At 43.5% G+C, this 19,744-nt stretch overlaps 1 pseudogene; it reads right to left on the reverse strand.

Moving 5' to 3' along the window:
• Positions 1-15,604: 15,604 nt before the first annotated feature.
• On the reverse strand, positions 15,605-16,584 carry LOC131757087 (protein MAK16 homolog pseudogene; annotated as a pseudogene).
• Between the last annotated feature and the right edge of the window lie 3,160 nt (positions 16,585-19,744).

A 19,744-nucleotide genomic window follows, 5' to 3' on the forward strand; every position in this document is an offset into this window, starting at 1 on the left:
GGCAGCTCTCTCATTCCCACATTCCTCAGTGACTGGCCTCTCTTGGAATGAGGTAGCAGCTGAAGCAGAGCAGCAAATGAGGATCAGACTCAGAATCAGAAGGTAGAGATGATGTTTACCATTAAACATCATACGCTTACCAAGGACAGGTAATTTATCCTGCCACTTAGAATATCAATAAATGTTAAACTAAAGATGTGATTTTTAAAAGATCAGGAACTTCCCTGGTGGTCCAGTGCTTAAGCCTCCGCACTTCCACTGCAGGGTTCGATCCCTGCTCAGGTTACTAAGATCCCGCATGCCACATGGCCAAAAAAAAAAGATAATTTTGGTAGCAAAACTGACAACAAATCGGAGATGGGCAAGACTGGAAGCAAGAAGACAAACTTTTAAAAAGCTAAGCAAGTAGTAGAAATAGTCTAAACGTGAGCAATGAGAACAATGATGTCAGGGATGGAGAATGGTAAAGATACTGTACTGCATATTTACTGAGAAACGTTTTGGAAATGAGATTTTAAAACCCACTAAACAATCAAATTAGAAGAAGAGGGAATAAAGGGAGGGAGAGATAAGATCAAGTTTTCAAATTTGCACAACTGAATAATTATTTAAGTAATCAAGTTTTTTTTTTCAGGAAGAACAAAAGCGGCGTTTCTCAATATGAAGTTTCCTTCCTCTACACAGCTGTTTTGAAATGTAATTTTTTAAAAGTTTCTAGCAAAAATGATTTCCAACATTTCCACAGCCAAGATTGGTGGGACAAATTGTTTCAAAATGCATTCTGTTGCTGCTGGTTTGTTGCCTTCTCTTCCTAAACTTCCCACCAACTGCTTTTTGTTATTGTTGTTGTTATGTTTCTTAATTGGCAGTTGTTGGGCATCAAATAAAACAACATTTACAAAATGCTGCCTTCTTAAGGGAAAACACAGAAACCTACAAAAATTTGACCATTCTTTGCTGATTGTAGAGGAAACAGAAGATGGACTTTAAATATAGGAAAGGCAAAGTAAGACATAGTCTATGTTGCCTACAAACAAATCCCAGTTCTTTCCCACCCTTTCCTTGAGCCAGAGAGCAAGAAAGTGAAATATGTTTAGGAAAATGCAGCTATGATTTTGAGGCAGAAGCGAGCTGGGGAAGGGAGAGAAAATATTTTAGGACATCTAGACTCTGTAAGTGTTCTAAGGAGAGAAAAGGAGGAATGCATTCATCTTTTGCCCTCCCTCTCTAATGTCCCCTTGGAGATGCACATTATGGCTACCCTGGGCTTTAAACATTTCACAAACATCCTCCCCCCACCTCAGATGGAACTGACCCCTCATTCCCTTGTGCCCCACCTATTCTCTGAACAAATTTCTAACAGAGGGTCTGGGACACCTTATAGCGTCGATTATTGTGTGGTTCACAGAGACTGAATGCCCCCCAACACCACCCTTGATAGTGGGTTCTTTGAAGTCGTGGTCATATGTGCATCCTCACCTTAGCTCAGGGCCTGATATGGACAATAATGAAACAGTGGAAGCCACTTAGCAGCACCAGGCAATCTGGATAAAAGGTGAGGGGAGGCAAGGGAAGCTGATTTGTTGGAAACAGTTTTTACTTATATTTTGTATTTATTTGAGTTGGTTTAGAGGAGTTAATAGAGATTAAGAGGCTAAATCTCCTGGGCCTCCTTCCTCAATAAATGTTGAGGAAAAAGTAGCTTCTCAAAACTATAATCTCCTTGAGGTCAGATTCTTATTCACCTGTATATTCCCAATGTTGAGAACACTGCCTGGGACACAGCTCCCACACTGAATGTTTGTGAAACTGATTTGAACTGAGCTCCTTGCTTTTCTCTTGTTGCTGTTGATCCTTGAACCATGCAGGGTCAGGGGCACCCACCCTAGGCAGAGTGGAAAATCTCTGTGTAACTTTAGAGTTGGCACTCTGTATCCAAGTTTCCCCATCTGTAGATTCAACCAACCACGGTTCGGGTAGTATTGTAGTAGTCTATTGAAAAAAAATCCAGGTATAAGTGGACTTGCACAGTTCAAACCCTCGCTGTTCAAGGGTCAACTGTATTTCCCTTTCCTGGAATGATCTTTCCTTTTTTCTCTGCCTGGGGAAATTTTTACTGATCATACAAGTCCCAGTTTGAATGTCAATTCCTCTTTGAGGGCTTCTTCAGACACCCACCCTATGCCAACAGCCAGACAGAACTAATCTTACCCTTTACTATGTCCCGTAGCAGATTACACACTCCTCAAATACAGATAGCAATTATCTTACAATGTCCTTAATGAGTTCATACACAATGTATTGTGATCATGTATGGTGGGAGGGAGATGCAAGAGGGAGGGGATATGGGGATATATGTATACATACAGCTGATTCACTTTGTTATACAGCAGAAGCTAACACAACGTTGTAAAGCAATTATACTCCAATAAAGATGTTAAAAAGATTATATATATAGTGTGATTCTAATTTTATTAAAAATGTGTATATCTTCCCTGAAGACTATAAGGATATACAGGGACTTCCCTGGTGGGGCAGTGGTTAAGAATCCGCCTGCCAATGCAGAGGACACGGGTTTGAGCCCTGGTCCGGGAAGATCCCACATGCCTCAGAGCAACTAAGCCTGTGCACCACAACTACTGAGCCTGCGCTCTAGAGCCTGCGAGCCACAACTACTGAACCCGTGTGCCACAACTACTGAAGTCCGCACGCCTAGAGCTCATGCTCCACAACAAGAGAAGCCACTGCAATGAGAAGCCCACGCACTGCAATGAAGAGTAGCCCCTGCTCGCCACAACTAGAGAAAGCCCGCGCATAGCAGCGAAGACCCAATGCAGCCAAAAATAAATAAATAAATAAATTTATTATTTTTTTAAAAAAAAGGATATACAGAAAAACATCTGTAGTCAGTTTGTGGGATTATGGTTGACTATTTTTTTCTTTATAATTATTTTGTCTTTTCCAAATTTTCTACAAGTAAAATTGTATTTATAATGAGAAGAAATGCCATTTTGTGAAGGAATAAAAAAAGATTATAATAAAAAATACCAGGTATTTTTTATACCAGCTCTAAATTTCCCAGGTATTTGTCATCTATAATCATAATATGCCTGCCTTCTTGAGGAGCTGGAATAAACCAGCATCACAGTTCAAGCAGTGATATCCTATCAGGTCCTGCCAGAACAGCCTTCTACCCCAATCAGGAGCCCTGCAGAATTCCTCATTCTCTATCTGTCTAGGTCTCCACGTGAGCTGACACGACATGTCAACTGCAAACTTGGAGACAAGTCACTGCAGCCAAAAATTTGCAGTGTATTCGTTCACTTTTTTCAGGAAGTAGCCTTCCCTAGCACCAGTTCTGAGTCAAGCCCTGGACCAAGTGCCGAGGACAAAGATCAGTCATGCATGGTTCCTGTCCTCAAGGAACACAATGTGTTGCTGCACAGGACAATTCTTGCTAAACCGGTGGTGTGGAAGGGTGCTATGGGAGCACAGGGGAGACACCTAAGCCAGTCTATTGACAGGGTAGAGTGTATCAGTCTGCACAGGAAACAGATGGTCTTTCCTTTCCATGTCCACTGCTACCACCTTGGTTCAAGCCTGCACCATTTCATGCTTGGATCACTATCATAGCTTGGAGTTATCAACTCCACTATTGCTCCCTTCAGCCTGGCCTTCACACTAACTGTGGGAGCCATTCAGATTTATAAGGAAAAGATAAAATTTAATTCCTTACTTTCCAGTCTTACTCTTAGAGTCACTCCTCTCCCCATGTCCAAATATGATACTAGTTTCCTAAATTCATCTCATTGTTGATCTGTGTGACATCTTTGCTATTTCTGCCCCCTCTGTATTAAATGTCTTTCCTCCTCTGTGTTTGTCTAAAAAGTACCCACTCATTTTAGGGTTTCTGCTAAAGTGTCTGTCATGTCTTTTACAAAGATTTTTTTGCGGTTTGCGGGCCTCTCACTGTTGTGGCCTCTCCCGTTGCGGAGCACAGGCTCCGGACGCACAGGCCTAGCGGCCATGGCTCACGGGCTTAGTTGTTCCGCGGCATGTGGAATCTTCCCGGACCGGGGCACGAACCTGTGTCTCCTGCATCAGCAGGTGGATTCTCAACCACTGCGCCACCAGGGAAGCCCAAAGATTTTCTTTTTTTTTAAGACTACCCCACCCCCTCCACCTATGAAGATGTTCTTGATTTCTCCCACAACTAGTTAGATTATTATTCCCTCATTTGAATGGCTACTATAGCACTTGTAACACTTTCTTGCATTTATTGGTTTATGCATCTGCCTTTTTCATTAGATTATAAACTCTCTAAGGGCAGGAGTTTTTAATTTTATTCATCTCAGTATCCAAAGTACCTAGCCCAGGAGTTGGCAAACATTTTCTGTAAAGTGCCAGACAGTAAATATTTTAGGCTTTGCAGACCAGACATTCTCTATCACAACTACGTAACTCTGCCATTGTAGGGCAAAAGCATAAATGAATGGGCATGGCTGTGTTACAATAATACTTTATTTACAAAAATAAGTAGCAGGACAGATTTGCCTTTGAACCATAGTTTACTGATCCCTGACCTAGTGCATGATGGACTTACAATAAATACTTAATGAATTTCTTTCGAATGTAGAATGAAGTGGTAGAGGCAGGATTTGTATCCCATTACATTCTGTAGTAGATGCTAATGGTTTCTTGTCCATTTTTTCTTGGCATTCACATCTACACACTGAAAGCCACTTACAGGGAATACTTACAGCTCTTTGCCTGAAGGTTTTAATTTTTTTTTTTTTTCTGTCCAGAGAACATACTTGGCCTGTGGGCAGAGCAAGCTAGGCATTTCAGAGATTTAATGTCACAAGAAGCAGTTTTTAACTCAATGATGGATGGCGAGTTGGTGGATAATACCTCAGCTTCCTCACCCCTCCATTGAGACACCCTGAATGTGTCCTATACTGTCTACCAGAGTCCCCCAGCATAACTGAGCTCCAGTGGGCTACCATGGTAACTAGCTTGATAATGTATATATTTTTGGCTTTCTTCACTCCCCTGTCTCACTACGCTACTCCCACCCAGGTTTTCTGCCATCACATCCTAAATAAGTTACTTGGATTCCAACCCAAACCAAGAAACATATTACTACAACTAAACATTCTACTACACCACAATGTTTAGCCAGAAGACCCCTGCTAAAATGTTTTTGTTACCTGTAAAAGTAACATACAAATTATTAGTACCCCCTAAAACATTGGCACAGAATAATCTGGCTATCATTAAAAAGGAAAAGGAAAGGAAAGGAAAGGAAAGGAAAGAAAAAAGAAAAGAAAAGAAAAGAAAAGAAAAGAAAAGAAAAGAAAAGAAAAGAAAAGAAAAGGAAAGGAAAGGAAAGGAAAGGAAAGGAAAGGAAAGGAAAGGAAAGGAAAGGAAAGGAAAGAAAAGGAAAAAGAAAAGAAAGGAAAAGAAAAGACGAAGAGAGATTTTAGAGACTGGAAGATAGAATAGGCTCTGCTATAAACCAGCTGTGTGATCTTGGGCAAAACACTTAACCTCTCAAACAAAGAAACTTTGTTCCCTTTCTGGGAAATAGGGGCAATATCACTTCACTGGGTTTTTGTGAAGATGAAATAAGACAAGGTATTAAAAATGTCTTACCATGTCCCCCAAATAGAGCTCTAAGATGATTTTCTCTCCAAGTCTAAAATCTTTTTCTTAGTCCTCATTCTCCTTGGCCTCAGTTGACTTATTTTTTGTATAGGTACACAATGTTGTTATTCCTAATACGGTTTGTTCATTATCTTTTACACCTGCATGTAGCTTTTCTCATTTATATTGCTAGCTTCCAAAGGCAGAGGCTTTATCTTATGCTTATTTATAATTAAATGAAGTCATATATTTGAAAATGGTTTGCAGACTGCCAAGTGCTTTGTTATTATTCACCTCATTCCATCAACATGTTTTGAGTACCCACTGTATGCCAGTCAATGTGCCACACATTCAGGATACAGAGAGAAGTAAGATTTGGTCTCTCATTCAAGAGTTTAGTGAAGGAGACAGATTATGATGGTATATAAATAATCATACAATGAGACGTGTTAGGGGAGGGGTATGATGGAAGGCTTTGAAAGCTCCAGTAATGTAACTATTTGCCTGAGAGAGATAGTGACAGAACTGAATTCCAGTGCAACCTCCACCCTTTACTAGCATGGGACTTTGGCCAAGATACTCAACCTTTAGACCGCAGATTCTGAGAACTGAGAACAAGAATACCTCCCACACAGAACTGCCCTGAGTATTAAATAAGATGATAAATGCAAAGAATCCAGCATAGTACTTCTACATAACTGGTGTCCAACACCCAAGTGCATTCCTTTTTTTCCTTTCTTTCTAGGGAAGATAAGAAAGGCTTCCAAAGGAAATAACATTTGAACTGAGCTTATCAACATGAATACTTTGCTTTCTTACTCACGGAGGAGAAACTAACACTAGTAGATTAGCTAATAGGAATAGGTACTCTCTCTGGGGTTTCACAGAATGAAGAGGGGAAAAATATTCCAAGCAAAGATAACAGTATAGGTAAAGACATAATGTTTTGAGACTATGTATGGTGCATCTGGGGAATGGCATATCCTTCCAGATGGGGTAGGGTGAGGTAAACTAGTGAACCCATGGTGGGAGATCGGGCTAGAGAGGGAGAACTGGGCCAGACTGAATACCGTTTGCAAAGTTCTTTTCCTTCTGATATCTATTGTTTAGTGTTTAAACTTCCAGCTAGCCCTGCAGAACTGCAGACACACTGTCTTTAGACAGAAAAAATTTCTCACAGGTTCACAGGGTTCCAACCCTTAAGTGGAAGCATATCAATTACAAAGATCTCACCTCCTATCTAATTCCCAAGACTACACAGTGATTTCCAAAACATAGGCTTTGATGCATAATTTATGCATTCACTCTGTAGCTTTGTAATTAAATCTGCAGAGGATTTGGAGATACACGGCAATACTGGTACAACTCCTTGCATAAACAAGTTTATGGTGCCTAAACACACCAAACGGGAGTGGAAAATTGATGATTTTCAACACTCCCCTATCTATATAGCTAGTGATAGATTGTGTTATGAATGTAATTAAGTGGACCCAGAGCATGTATGTACTGACAAATAAGATTAAAAAGCATGTGAACTGATAGACCCACACAATCCTTCCTGATCCAAATTTCTGTTACGGTCAGAGTCTGTACCATAGATTTCAGCTTTCTGATATTTATTATGTATGCTCTGAACTGTTCTCTAGGACATCTGGTGGAAGAAATCTGATAGTTGTCAAGTGTTCACTGTATTCTGGCATTGTGAAGATAATTTCACATTCATATTACTGAGTGCTTACTCTTTGTCAAGTGCTCTAGGTATACAACGGAGAACAAATCAGACTTGGTTTCTGTCCTCATGTAGCTTCTAAGTATCTCAAGTAAACCTCATAACGACCCTTCAAAGTTAAAATTTTAAAGAGAAGGAAATGAGAACTAGGTGAGGTCCGTAATTGGCCCCAGAGCCAACTTATACTTTAGGCAGAGTAGACATAGTATTCAGGGCCCAAGAAAATGTTTTAACATTAATTTCTTTTTAAATCAGAATTTTAAAATGAATATAATAATAATGAATATATAATAGTGAATCCAGCCTGAATTATATTTGTCTTTATGCCATGCAGCGATGCACATATATTTAAATATTTTTTTTTTTTTTTTTTTTAGTGGAGATTGGGGCCCATGATGGCAAAAGTGCCTAGGGCCTACAAAAGTCATAATATGGCCCTGACTGGCCAAAAGTCACAATGCAGGTAACGGACAGAACAAAGTCAGGCAGACCCCGGTAAGCCTGACATCCCATTTGATTAGATGCATCTAGAGGGTAGAAACTGTGCCTTCATTCCTCTCCTGGTACCTGGTTCCTAGGGGTAACTCAATAAATGCTGAATTAAATTGTATCAAGTCACCCCCAAATTGCTTTATACAGTGAACAATGAACAGTAAATTCTTACAGATTGAAGAAAACTCTGTGAATGCTGCAAAAATCATGTGGGCCTACCCATCTGGAAAATAAACCTGTAAATGAAGCCTATGCATCTTATCAATTTGTAGAATCTTGGGGTCAAAAGATTAAAACACGCATTTTTCTTTCCTTGCAAACAAAGATGCTTATCTTATACTATATATTGGACCTCTGACAAATCTCTGATGTCAGCATGATGTCCTAAAGATAAATATAATTACGTACATAATAAAAAAATTTAAATTCATCCATGCATTTAACATTCAGTCTGTTAGGAACGGAGAACATAACAACAAAGAAGCTACAGTGCCTCTGAGGAACACATGTTTAACTTAATCTACTTGTTTCACAAAAAATGAACAGAGTCTGTGGGAATGTTACCAAAGTAGAACAGGTGATTCCAATTTATCAGAATTGAAACATAATACAATCTCTCACATTTTGAGTATAACAATGGTAGCGGTTATTAGTGTTAAGGCAGCACTCCTAATGCCTATCATCTCACTTTCCTTTCAAAACCCTGAACCCCACCAGTGCCTAGAGCAGCAATTCTCAATTGTAGACCAGTTTTGCACACAACCCCCAGAGGGACATTTGGCAATGTCTGGAGATATTTTTAATTCCCACATCTGTGGGGGAGTGGAGAGTGCTAGCGGTATCTAATGAGTAAAAGCCAGGGATGCTGCTAAATATCGTACGATGCAAAGGAGAGATGCCCCACCGCAAAGAATTATCTGGCCCAAAATGTCACTAGTGTTGAGCTTGGAAAACCCTGGCCGGAAGAACCAAATCCAAACTCCTGCTGGCATTCAAGGCCTGGACCTTGAATTTGGCCCTTACCACCTTTTCACTTTATCTCCTTGTGTCTTGTTCTCCCGACCCTCCATCTTCCCAGGAACCTTATGCTCCAGCCCGATCAGACAGTCACAAAATTTTAAAGAGTGATTAAGCATTGGGCTCTAAAGTGAGGCAGACCTGGCTGTGTATCTAGGCTTTGCAACCTGTCAACTGTGTATCTTTGGGCAAGTTACCCACCATCTTTAAGACTCAGTTCCTTCTTCTGTAAAGTGCAGATAACAGTAGTTATTGTTTTACAAGGATCGCAGGAGATGATGCAAGTAAAGCCATTGGACGCTGTCTGGCACATCTTTTTTTTTTTTTTTTTTGCGATATGTGGGCCTCTCACTGTTGTGGCCTCTCCCGCCGCGGAGCACAGGCTCCGGACGCGCACGCTCAGCGGCCACGGCTCACGCGCCCAGCCGCTCCACTGCATGTGGGATCTTCCCGGACCGGGGCACGAACCCGTGTCCCCTGCATCGGCAAGTGGACTCTCAACCACTGCGCCACCAGGGAAGCCCCTGTCTGGCACATCTTTACGACTCTGTGCCCCTGTGCTTCTGCTGTTCTTGTCTTTCGTGTGTGTGTGTGTCTGTGTGTGTGTGTGTGTGTGTGTGTATGTGTGCCTGCATGACTTGTGGGATCTTAATTTCCTGACCAGGGATTGAACTCAGGTCCCTGGCAGTGAGAGCACCAAGTCCTAACCACTGGACCACCAGGGAATTCCCATTCTTGTCTTTTTTAGGGCACCATACTCAGGCTTCCACATTCCCAAGTGAGTTGCCTAACGGTCTATCTCTCCAGGGAGCTCAAGAATTCCTGGAGGCCAAGGACTGGGTCCTCTCTGCCTTTGTCTCACCTTTGGCACAGCATCCTGCCCACAGCAGGTGATCAGGAAATATTCGTTGAACTGCAATTCTAGCACTCCCTTTAAGAGAAAACTGCCCTGCCAATGGGTAAAAAACCTAGAATTCTGAGGGAAGCTCTTTGAAACCCTTTCTTTAGGAGCCAGTCATGGTTTCCTTTGCTGCCTCCATTTTCTCCGCCCACCTCTCAGGGTTGGGGTTCTCCAGGGCTGGGGTACTTGCGTGATTCTTGGCCAATCTCCCCTCCCTCTTCGAAACCATCTCATCTAGCTATGTGGCCTAAAATACCACTTATATGACCCCAAATTTATACTTATAGCCAGGACCTCTTCTGTGAACTCCAGATTTATATATTTTAACTGTGAACTCAATAACCTCAATTGGTTATATATTGACATCCTCTACTTAGCACACAGCAACCAAAGTGATCTTTTAAAAATATAAATCCAATAATGTCACTCCCTTCAAGGGTTTCCCACTGCACCGGTTATAAATTCTTCCCATGGCCTACAGGCCCATTTAAAACTCTTGATTTCTCACCTCTTGACATTGTCCTCCTTGCTCACCCTGCTCAAGCCACTTTGGTTGTCTTTCCAATGTTCACATAAGACAAACTTATTCCCCTTCTCTGAGCCATTGTCCTTGATGTTGCCTCTGCCTGGAACACTTGTCTCCAGATCAACACATGGCTTCTCATTCAGATCTCAACTAGTACCAGTCCTGAAGAGGACTTCCCTCTCTTCTGCCAGCCTATCAGCCTTCCCCCATCTCTCTCCAACTCTCTAAGTCATAACCTTGTTTTGCTTTTTTGAATGCTTATCATTATCTGATATTTGTTTGCTTCCCTAATGATTTTGTCTCCCCCACTAGAAAGTGAGCCCCACGAGAGCAGGAGACTTGACAGCCTTATTCTCCACTGTATATCTTCAGCACCTAGCCCAGTGCCTGGCACATAGTAGGACCTCCATACATAGATATTGAACAGATAAATAGTTGAATGAAGGTGCAGTGAAGGCACTGGAATGAGAAGGCTTGCGTTCTAGTCCCTGTTCCATCTCTGTGTGACCTTGGCAAGTCATTTTGTCTCTCAGAGTCCGTAAAGTAAGTCTCACAAGATAACACTGACCTTATAAGGTTAGTGTGAGGATCAAATGCTATAATGCATGGCAAGTTCTTCGTACAGTGCTTAGCACACAATATGATGATCAACTAATATTGGTGCTTTTTTCCCTCTTTGAGCTTCACTTGCCTCAAATAAGGAAAATGATACCGATTGCATGGTATTGGGTCGTTGTAGAAGTGATATTAAGTTACAAGTCTTTCCCTCCTCTGTGCCTTTGCACGTAGCATTCCTTTTGCTCCTCTCTCGCCATTTCTTCCTGCCTGGCTAACCTTTGCTGGCACCCACTTCAGGAAGTCTTCCTTGAGACCGCATGCTGATTTAAGGCCTCTTCTGGGCCCCCTCAGACCCTGGGTGTTTCTGTTAGACAGACATGACACTGTTATTGTCCTGCATAGGCCCTGCGGGTGGATGAGTAGACGGATGGAAGGATAGAGGGACGGAGGAATGATGGAAGGAAGCATGTGACGGCGCTTCCAAACAGGTTGCACCAACAATGAGCAGGCTCGCGGGACCCCAGAGGCCAGCCTGAGCTGGCCCTGCCACGCCCCCTCTCCCTAGGGACCCTGTAGCTCCATCAACACTTGGTCGCTTCCCCCCCACCTCCATCCTCCAGCACTCTCAGCGCGTGGTCCCCAATCATTGGCTGCGGTCATTATTACCCTCAAGGCCGCAAATGAGAGACAGTCAGGTGCAGGGTGCAGGTGAACTCGAGCCATCGCTCCGGGGCCCGGGCAGAGGCGGCGGCAGAGCGGAGCACCTGGCTAGGCTAACGGCTCTCCGAGGCTGGGCGTGGAGACCCGGAGCTCCGCGAGATGAAGGGGCTGGCGCTACTGCCACTGCTGCTGGCCACCTGCGTGCTGGGGGAGCAGGCGCAGCGCCGGGTCTACCTGCGCGAGGAGTTCCAACATGGGGGTGAGGGGCTCGGCAGAGCGGGAGGGAATGTGGGGGCGAAGGTAGACCGGACCCTACCTGCTCCTCCTCAACCACCTGCCCCAGCCGTCTACAGTTCAAATCTCTGCTCCTTCTTTTCTGGCTGTGTGACCCTGGGCTAGTAGTTTACCCTGTCTACATTTTAATTTCCTTGCCTATGAAACGAGGACAGCAAAAGGCATCTTGCAAAAATTGTTATGAGAATTCAGTGAGATAAGGTATGTAAAGCATCTCCCCTCATATATAGTAGGTATGCAATAAATGCTTGTTCCCTTCCCTTCATCCAAAAAACAGAAGTGAACTCTGGAGGGAAAATTTGAGTGGTAATTGTGATAGTAAAATTTTGTGTTCTGATAAAATATCAGAGCTCAGAGGATCTAGGAGATCTCATTGCCCAGCCTCCTCCCTGGAATGACTCAGGAATGTCAGAGAATTAGGGCTTATTTACCTAAGGACAGATGTTCAATGGTACTGTTTCATCCTACAAAATACTCTTCGTGTGCGTGTGTGTGTGTGTGAGTGTAATATGTGATTAGTTCTTTGAGAGTGCAGTGGATAGGGCACTTGCCTAGGAATCAGGATTGTTTGGATTTGAGTCTATATTCCACTGTGAAAGTCTGCATAAGCCCTTTCCCCTTTCTGAGATTCAATTCCCTAATATGCAATACAAGTAACATTGTGTTGAGAACAAGCTGCAGAGATGGTGCCGAGGAAGGAATGAATAAGCCCAGGCAAGGGGACCGGACAGGAAAGTGTCAGGGAGAAGGTGAAACCCAAGCAGGGTTTTGAAGGATGAGTAAGAATTGATCTGAGGGGCAGGGATAGAGAGAAGGGTGTTCCAGGCAAGAAGAACAGCATGTACAAAGGTTCCCAGTTATGATGCAGTCAGCAGTGGCATCTTCAGGAAACTGGAAATTGTGAAGGGGAGGGTGGTTGAGGGGAGGCTGGAGAACAGGCAGGGGCTGGATCAAGGGGTTTAAGGAGCCTGGCTTTTCGCTGAAAGCAGTGAGAGCTAGTGAAGATGGCAAGCTGGGGAGAAACAAGATCTGGCCTGGGTATTAGAAAGAACATATCAACAAAAATGTGGAGAGTGTACTGTGAAAGTGACCAAAGTTGAGACTGGAGACAAAAACACCCCAAAAACAAGCAAATAAAAAACCATCTGGGAGGCTATGGTAATCTTCTTGGTGAAAAGTGGAGAGGCTTTGGGGAGGGGGTTGGTAGGGGGTATGTGGGGAGATAGGGGAAGGGGCAGACAGGAGAGATGTTTAGGATTTGGCTGAAGGGTGGGATGCAGGAAGCCCTCAGCTTCACTGACTGGCTGTGGCAGAACCTTTTGATAAGGCACAAGCCTCTTCCAAGGGTAGGCTGCTGGTCCCCCATTTCCTGACTGACCTCAGCTATCCTCTGCAGGGAACCCTGTGAGGCTAAGCTTCTGACCGTTAGCTCCTGCCCCACCTGCCCACCCCCGCCTGCCTGGGGTGGCTTTACCCACAACACAATTCTTCCTGTCAGAAGGCAGAGAACATGCACAGATCTGCAGTCACTGCCCCAAGGACTGAACCCCTCCTTGCCCAGTGAAATTCCCAAATATTTCTGAAATACTCCTTGGAATAAAAAAAAAAGGGGGCTCTAAGTCCCAAACCCCAAGACAGTTGATCATGAACAAAATCCAGCACCTTATGTGCAGAAAAGTCTGCTCTGCCTGATATCACCTCCTTCGGGAAGCCTTGCCTAGGCCTCCGCTAGGTCCCTCAACTTCTATGCTTCCTTTGTGTCAGCCCTACTAACACTATGGTTGTCATTTACCCGATTCTCCTCAGTGTCAAAGTCAGTGTCAAAGTCAGTATCTGACTTAGACAGGTGCCCAATAAAGGATTATTGAATGGTTGGGGCTTCCCTGGGGGCACAGTGGTTAAGAATCCACCTGCCAATGCAGGGGACACGGGTTCGATCCCTGGGCCGGGGAGATCTCACACGCCGTGGAGCAACTAAGCCTGTGCGCCACAACTACTGAGCCTGAGATCTAGAGCCCTTGAGCCACAACTACTGAGCCTGCGTGCCACAACTACTGAAGCCCACGCACCTAGAGCCCGTGCTCCACAGCAAGAGAAGTCACTGCAATGAGAAGCCCGTGCACCACAACCAAGAGCAGCCCCTGCTCACTGCAACTAGAGAAAGCCTGCACAAAGCAACAAAGACCCAATGCAGCCAAAAATAAATAAATTTATTTTTTTTTAAAGGATAATTGACTGGTTGAACTGAACTTACACACACACACACACACACACGCACACACCCAAAAAATCACATCCCATGAAGAAAAATGATGTTCCAAGCAATCTTCCTACAGTAGGACTTAGAGACGTTAATTTTTTTTTTTTTTTTTTTTTTTTTGTGGTACGCGGGCCTCTCACTGTTGTGGCCTCTCCTGTTGCGGAGCACAGGCTCCAGACGTGCAGGCTCAGCGGCCATGGCTCACGGGCCCAGCCTCTCCGCGGCATGTGGGATCTTCCCGGACTGGGGCACGAACCCGTGTCCCCTGCATCGGCAGGCGGAATCTCAACCACTGCACCACCAGGGAAGCCCTAGACGTTAATTTTTGATGTTCAGTGCCTACTTTAAAGGAATCAACCCAAAATGTAATTATAATGCTGAAAGGAGAGAGATCAGAGAGATGTGCTGAGGGGCTGATGCTACCCATGACTGTGGAGGGTTGGGTTGTGGGGTCACCAGGGTTCTGAGGCTTATCCTCAGAGTAGAAAACCCAGAAACCAAATACTGTTAGGGTACTCAGACCTGGGAAGATTTAGGTGCTGGCTTATTCTTCCAAACTCATATGAGGCTGGTATACAAACCAGATGTGCATAAATTCATGAGCATCTCAGACTTAACATGTCTAAATCAAACTCTTGTGTTCTCCTCCAGACTTGCTCTTCCCCTGGTTTCCTCCATCTTAGTAAGTGACCCAACCATTCACCTGGTCGTTTAGGTCAAAAGTCTTAAGAGTCATCTTTGATTCCTTTTTTATTTGTTTTCCCCTCATCGAATCTAGCAACAAGTCCAGTTGACTCTACCCTCAAATTATATTCTGAATATGGTATTTTTTTTTTTACCTCTCATATTGCTGCCCATGCTAGAACAAGCTATTATCACCACTCATCTGGTCTATCGCAGGAATTCGAGTGTCTTCTCTGCTTCTGTTCTTGCTTCTCCATAGTCTCTTCTCATCTAAATTTTAGAATGCTCCTTTTGAAATATAAATCAGATTGTAGCATTCTGGAACTTAAAAACCACCACATGTCTGAGCCATGGCCGCTGAGCCTGCGCGTCCGGAGCCTGTGCTCCACAACGGGAGAGGCCACAGCAGTGAGAGGCCCGTGTACCGAAGAAAAAAAACAACAACAACAAAAAACCACCACTGTCTTCCTATTAGATTTAAAATAACATCCAGGCTTCTCACCATGACCTACAAGAACCTCGGTGATCTGATCCCTGCCTGTCTCTCCAATCTTATCTCCTGCTTCTTCATTACGTTCTAGCCATACTGGCTTTCTTGCTGTTTCTCAGACACTCCAGGCTCAGTCCCATCTCAAGGCCTTTGCACTTGCTGTGATTTCTGCCTGGAATATTCTCTTAGATCTTCACATGGTTTACTCCTTCTCATCATTCAGGTTTCTGCTTAAATGTCTCCTTAAATGTCGGAGGGGTTTTTCTTGTTCACTCTATCAACAAGTATCCCCCCCATATACATATCTATCCCTTTGTATGATTTAATTTTTTTTTTTTTTTTTCAAAATGCCCAGTCCTGTTTATAAACGTCTGAAGGGAAATCACATGGTTGTGGCCTTGTCCTCGGGCTCTGTCTCCAGTTCGTACTCTATCTCTACATATGCTTTTTTCCTCCTTAAAGGTCCTTTCAAGGGTGCTTTGCCTTTGTGTTTAGTGTCAACGGCCTTTTCTTCTTCCTCACTGGAGGATTTATCATCCTGATCTTCATCACCGCTGGCATCCAGTTTATCCATGTCCTCAAAATCACTTATGTCACTCTCATCAACTTCATCATCTTCCACAAACTCTCTTTTTCCCACATCTTCTTTATCTTCTTCATCGTTTTCCTCAGCATCTGAAGAGCCACTGTCTACCTCCTGCTGTTCCAGGGCCTTGTCGAAGGCATGGATGGGGAAGTTGTAGATGTCGCCGTACGTATCTTGTTTCAGTCTCTCCAGCAATTCCTTTTCAATGGTGTTGTCCAGCTGAGCAGCTATTAATGCCTTTTCCTCTCTTCTTTTTTCCCTCCGTTCCACCTTCTTACTCAAAGGAACAAGTTTCCTCTGTTGCTTTAGTGTAAGTTTTCGAATTCGAATTAGGTACTGGGTGATCTTGGTGAATCTCTGCTTACATTTGTGTCGAATGAAACGGGGCCAGTAAATTAGATTTTCATCTATTTGCTCCAGTGCTTTCTCATAGTTTTTATGAAGCCGGACCCGTTCCCAGAGACGCCTAGGGAAAGCTGCTCGTTCTATAACCTTCATATACAAGTAGCACTGTCCTTTCTCTTCTTTGATAGTGGCATACTGACTGTTTGCCAGGGGACAGGATGACCGATTACACAGTCCAGTCAGGCTGTATTCATTTCTGCAAAAACTCTGAGTCTTGGTTCTTATTTTGAAGGAACAAAATTGCTTGTTTCCTAGTGTATCCCAGATAACATCATCTGACTGCATCTTGTCAGCGGTTCAGCGGGCTGAGCCTGGCCAGGGCAGGGAAGCAACCATACTCATGATTTAATTTTTTTAAATCAACCTTTTTGAGATATAATTTATATACATAAAATGCACCCATTTGAAGTGTATCATTCACTGAATTTTGAAAAATATAAACACCTGTGTGAACACCACCACAAGTAATATATAGAACATTTCCATCACCCCTGAAAGTTCCCTCACGAACCTTTGCATGCTTAATTTTTCAGAATACTTTTCACTGTTCGATGCATTTCTTGTTTACATGTTTATTCATTGTCTTTCTTTTTCTCCTCGCCATTAGATTCACTTCCTGAGAATACAGTGCTTCTTTGTTGTGTTCATTGCTGTATCTGTAGCCCACAGAACAAGTACATAGCAGATGCTCAATTATTTTTGAATGAATGAATGAATTGCACTGGGAAATGACCCTTTCGAGAGATCAGAATGCTCATACTAGCCAAGGCAAACACTTCCTGGTTGTCAGGGACCCAGGAAACCAAATGCAGTGAGTCAGAACTTAACTTTTGAATGCTTATTGTGTACCAGTGGATTGTTTTCTTTATACCTTATTTTATTGAATCTCTCAACAGTTCTTTCAGAAAGATGATATCTCTCTTTCACTGTTGAGGAAACTGAGGTTCAAAGAGGTTGAGTGACCCTCCCAAGTTTACACAGCTAGTGTCAAAAGTGGTTTGGAGGCCAAATAGGCAAACTGGAAAGCATTCATTGCATTTTGCAGTTAAGAGACCATTTCACGACTCAGAGGAGTGGTGGGGGTGGAAGGCTGCCTACAGTAGGTTGAAGGATGGATGAGGACCTGGGAAATGAACAGGACAGCCGTGGGCTATGTTTTGGAGAATCCTGGCTAAGAGAGGAAGTCATGTAGGGCTCAAGTAGGTAATTTGGGATGCAAAGGGAAAGTGAAGGTGGAAGGTTTGGATGACACAGTGGGGCTTTTGCAGAAAGGCAAATGGGCAGGGGAGGAGTGAGCAGAAAGGCAAATGGTCGAGAGGAGTGAGCAAGGTGATGGATCCACATCTCTATCAACTTTACAACCCCTGCACTTGGTACAGTGCCCGGCTTATAGAAAATGCTCGTAAAATTTTGTGGAAAGAAGGATGGAGGGAGGCAGGGAAGAAGGAAGGACTGTGAGAATTAGATAGGAAGGAGACAGTTGACTGGAAAAAAAAGGAGGGGATCAAAGAACAGGTGTACTTTGAGTAACAGAGCGTGAGAGTTGAAGGATAGAAAGCCACAATCATGGAGGGGGGAGTTTGGGTTTGAGATTTCAGAGGTGGAGCAGTTTCTGGTCATGATAAGGTCCAGGGTGTGAATGTAGGGGCAGATGGCTAAACTGGAATGGATGGAAGGTCACTGGAGATGGGGTGTGTTATTAATAATTGGAAACATTCGGAGACAAACCTAAATATCCATCAGTAGGGGCCCAATGAAGTGAAGTATGATACAGCCATATAATGTTTGGAAAGTTCTTAATGTCATGGGGAAGTGTTTATGGTCTAGGCTTAGTTGTAAAAGGTACAAAATTACATATAAGGCATATATTGTCACTATGTAAAATATATTTGTGCATAGAGGAAAGGAATAGATGAAGATATACCAAAATGTAAATGGTAAATAATGGAATTTCAGATGACTTTTTTTTTTTACTTTATTTTCTACAATGAACTTGTGTTACTCTTTTAATTAAAAACTATTAAAAATGAAGAGAACTGTTCTGTCTTTCCATTTCTTTCTGGAACTGAATTTCCTCCTTTTGAACTCTAGTTTTTATAGCTGAACTGTATCTGATGCCTTAGGTAACCTTTATTAAGCATAGTTTTACTCACTAGGCATGATGCTTTACACACTCCAGTTCTCACCTCCACTCTGTAATTATTTTTCCAGTCTACAGACAGTATAACTGAAGCTCAGAAACACTGCATAATTTGTCTGAGGTCACACAGCTATTAAATGGCAAAGTCGGAATTTGAACCCAGGACTGTGTGATATCAAAACTGATTTTTCTCACATTACACCTGCTCCCCACCCCACTGCCTCCCATGAATCTGGTACTTGAAGGCCTTCTAGCTCACATTTTAAGTAGTGGCTAGAAACCCCAAGAAAGGTAAAGCTTAGATTATTTGAATGTCAGAACTGAAAGGGCTCTGAATGCTCATCTAGCCCCAAATGGCCTCCTTCTCCCCATTTACAAATGGGAAAACTGAGGTCCAGAGAGAGGATATGACATGGCAGGACCATTTATGGATTTGTGGCAGAGCTTGAGTCAGCCTCCTTTCTTTTTGCTGTTTTTCCAGACTATTCCAGGCCACATTGCAACTTGGCAACTAGAGGGTTTTTAGAATTCAACCCTCTCATTGTACAGATGGGAAAACTGAGACGTAGAGAGGAGAGGTGGTTCTCCCAAAGTCACACAGTGAGTCAGTGGCAGAGATGTTCGTTGAACGCAGGTCTCTTACCTCCATAAAGGATTCACTGGCCACTTATGCAAGCTGCCAAGTGTCAGATGGCCAGCAGGTAATCATACCAGAGGCCTCAGGGACAGCATGAGCTGTTTTGGAATCTCAGACTTCGCATAAAAAAAGGACACATTAAAATATGCAGGGAGGGCTTCCCTGGTGGTGCAGTGATTGAGAATCCGCCCGCTGATGCAGGGGACACGGGTTCGTGCCCCGGTCCGGGAGGATCCCACGTGCCGCGGAGCGGCTGGGCCCGTGAGCCGTGGCCGCTGAGCCTGCGCGTCCGGAGCCTGTGCTCCGCAACGGGAGAGGCCGCAACAGTGAGAGGCCCGCGTACCGAAAAAAAAAAAAAAAAAAAAAAAAAAAAAAAAAAAAAATATGCAGGGATTGTGGTTGATTGAATTGGAGCATCATTGAATTAGTGACATAAACAGGTGTGAGGGGGAGAGCTAATGGTGACAGCACAGGCCATTGTCAAAGTACAAAATCAGACAGAAAGAAACCAGAATTCAGATGAGGAACTGAATGATGCAGAAGTCACAAGGGGTGTGTGTGTGTGTGTGTGTGTGTGTGTGTGTGTGTGAAGGTTAATTCTGTCAGTTGTCAGTTCTCAGACTTGACCATGAAGACTTGGCTGAAGAGACATTCTAAGACAAAGGACCTCTGTGCCCAGCTGGCTCAGACTGGCTGAGGACAGCCTGCTGCTCAAGCTT

The sequence above is a fragment of the Kogia breviceps genome, chromosome 1 (genome assembly GCF_026419965.1).
Source record: "Kogia breviceps isolate mKogBre1 chromosome 1, mKogBre1 haplotype 1, whole genome shotgun sequence".
Taxonomy (NCBI): Eukaryota; Metazoa; Chordata; class Mammalia; order Artiodactyla; family Physeteridae; genus Kogia; species Kogia breviceps.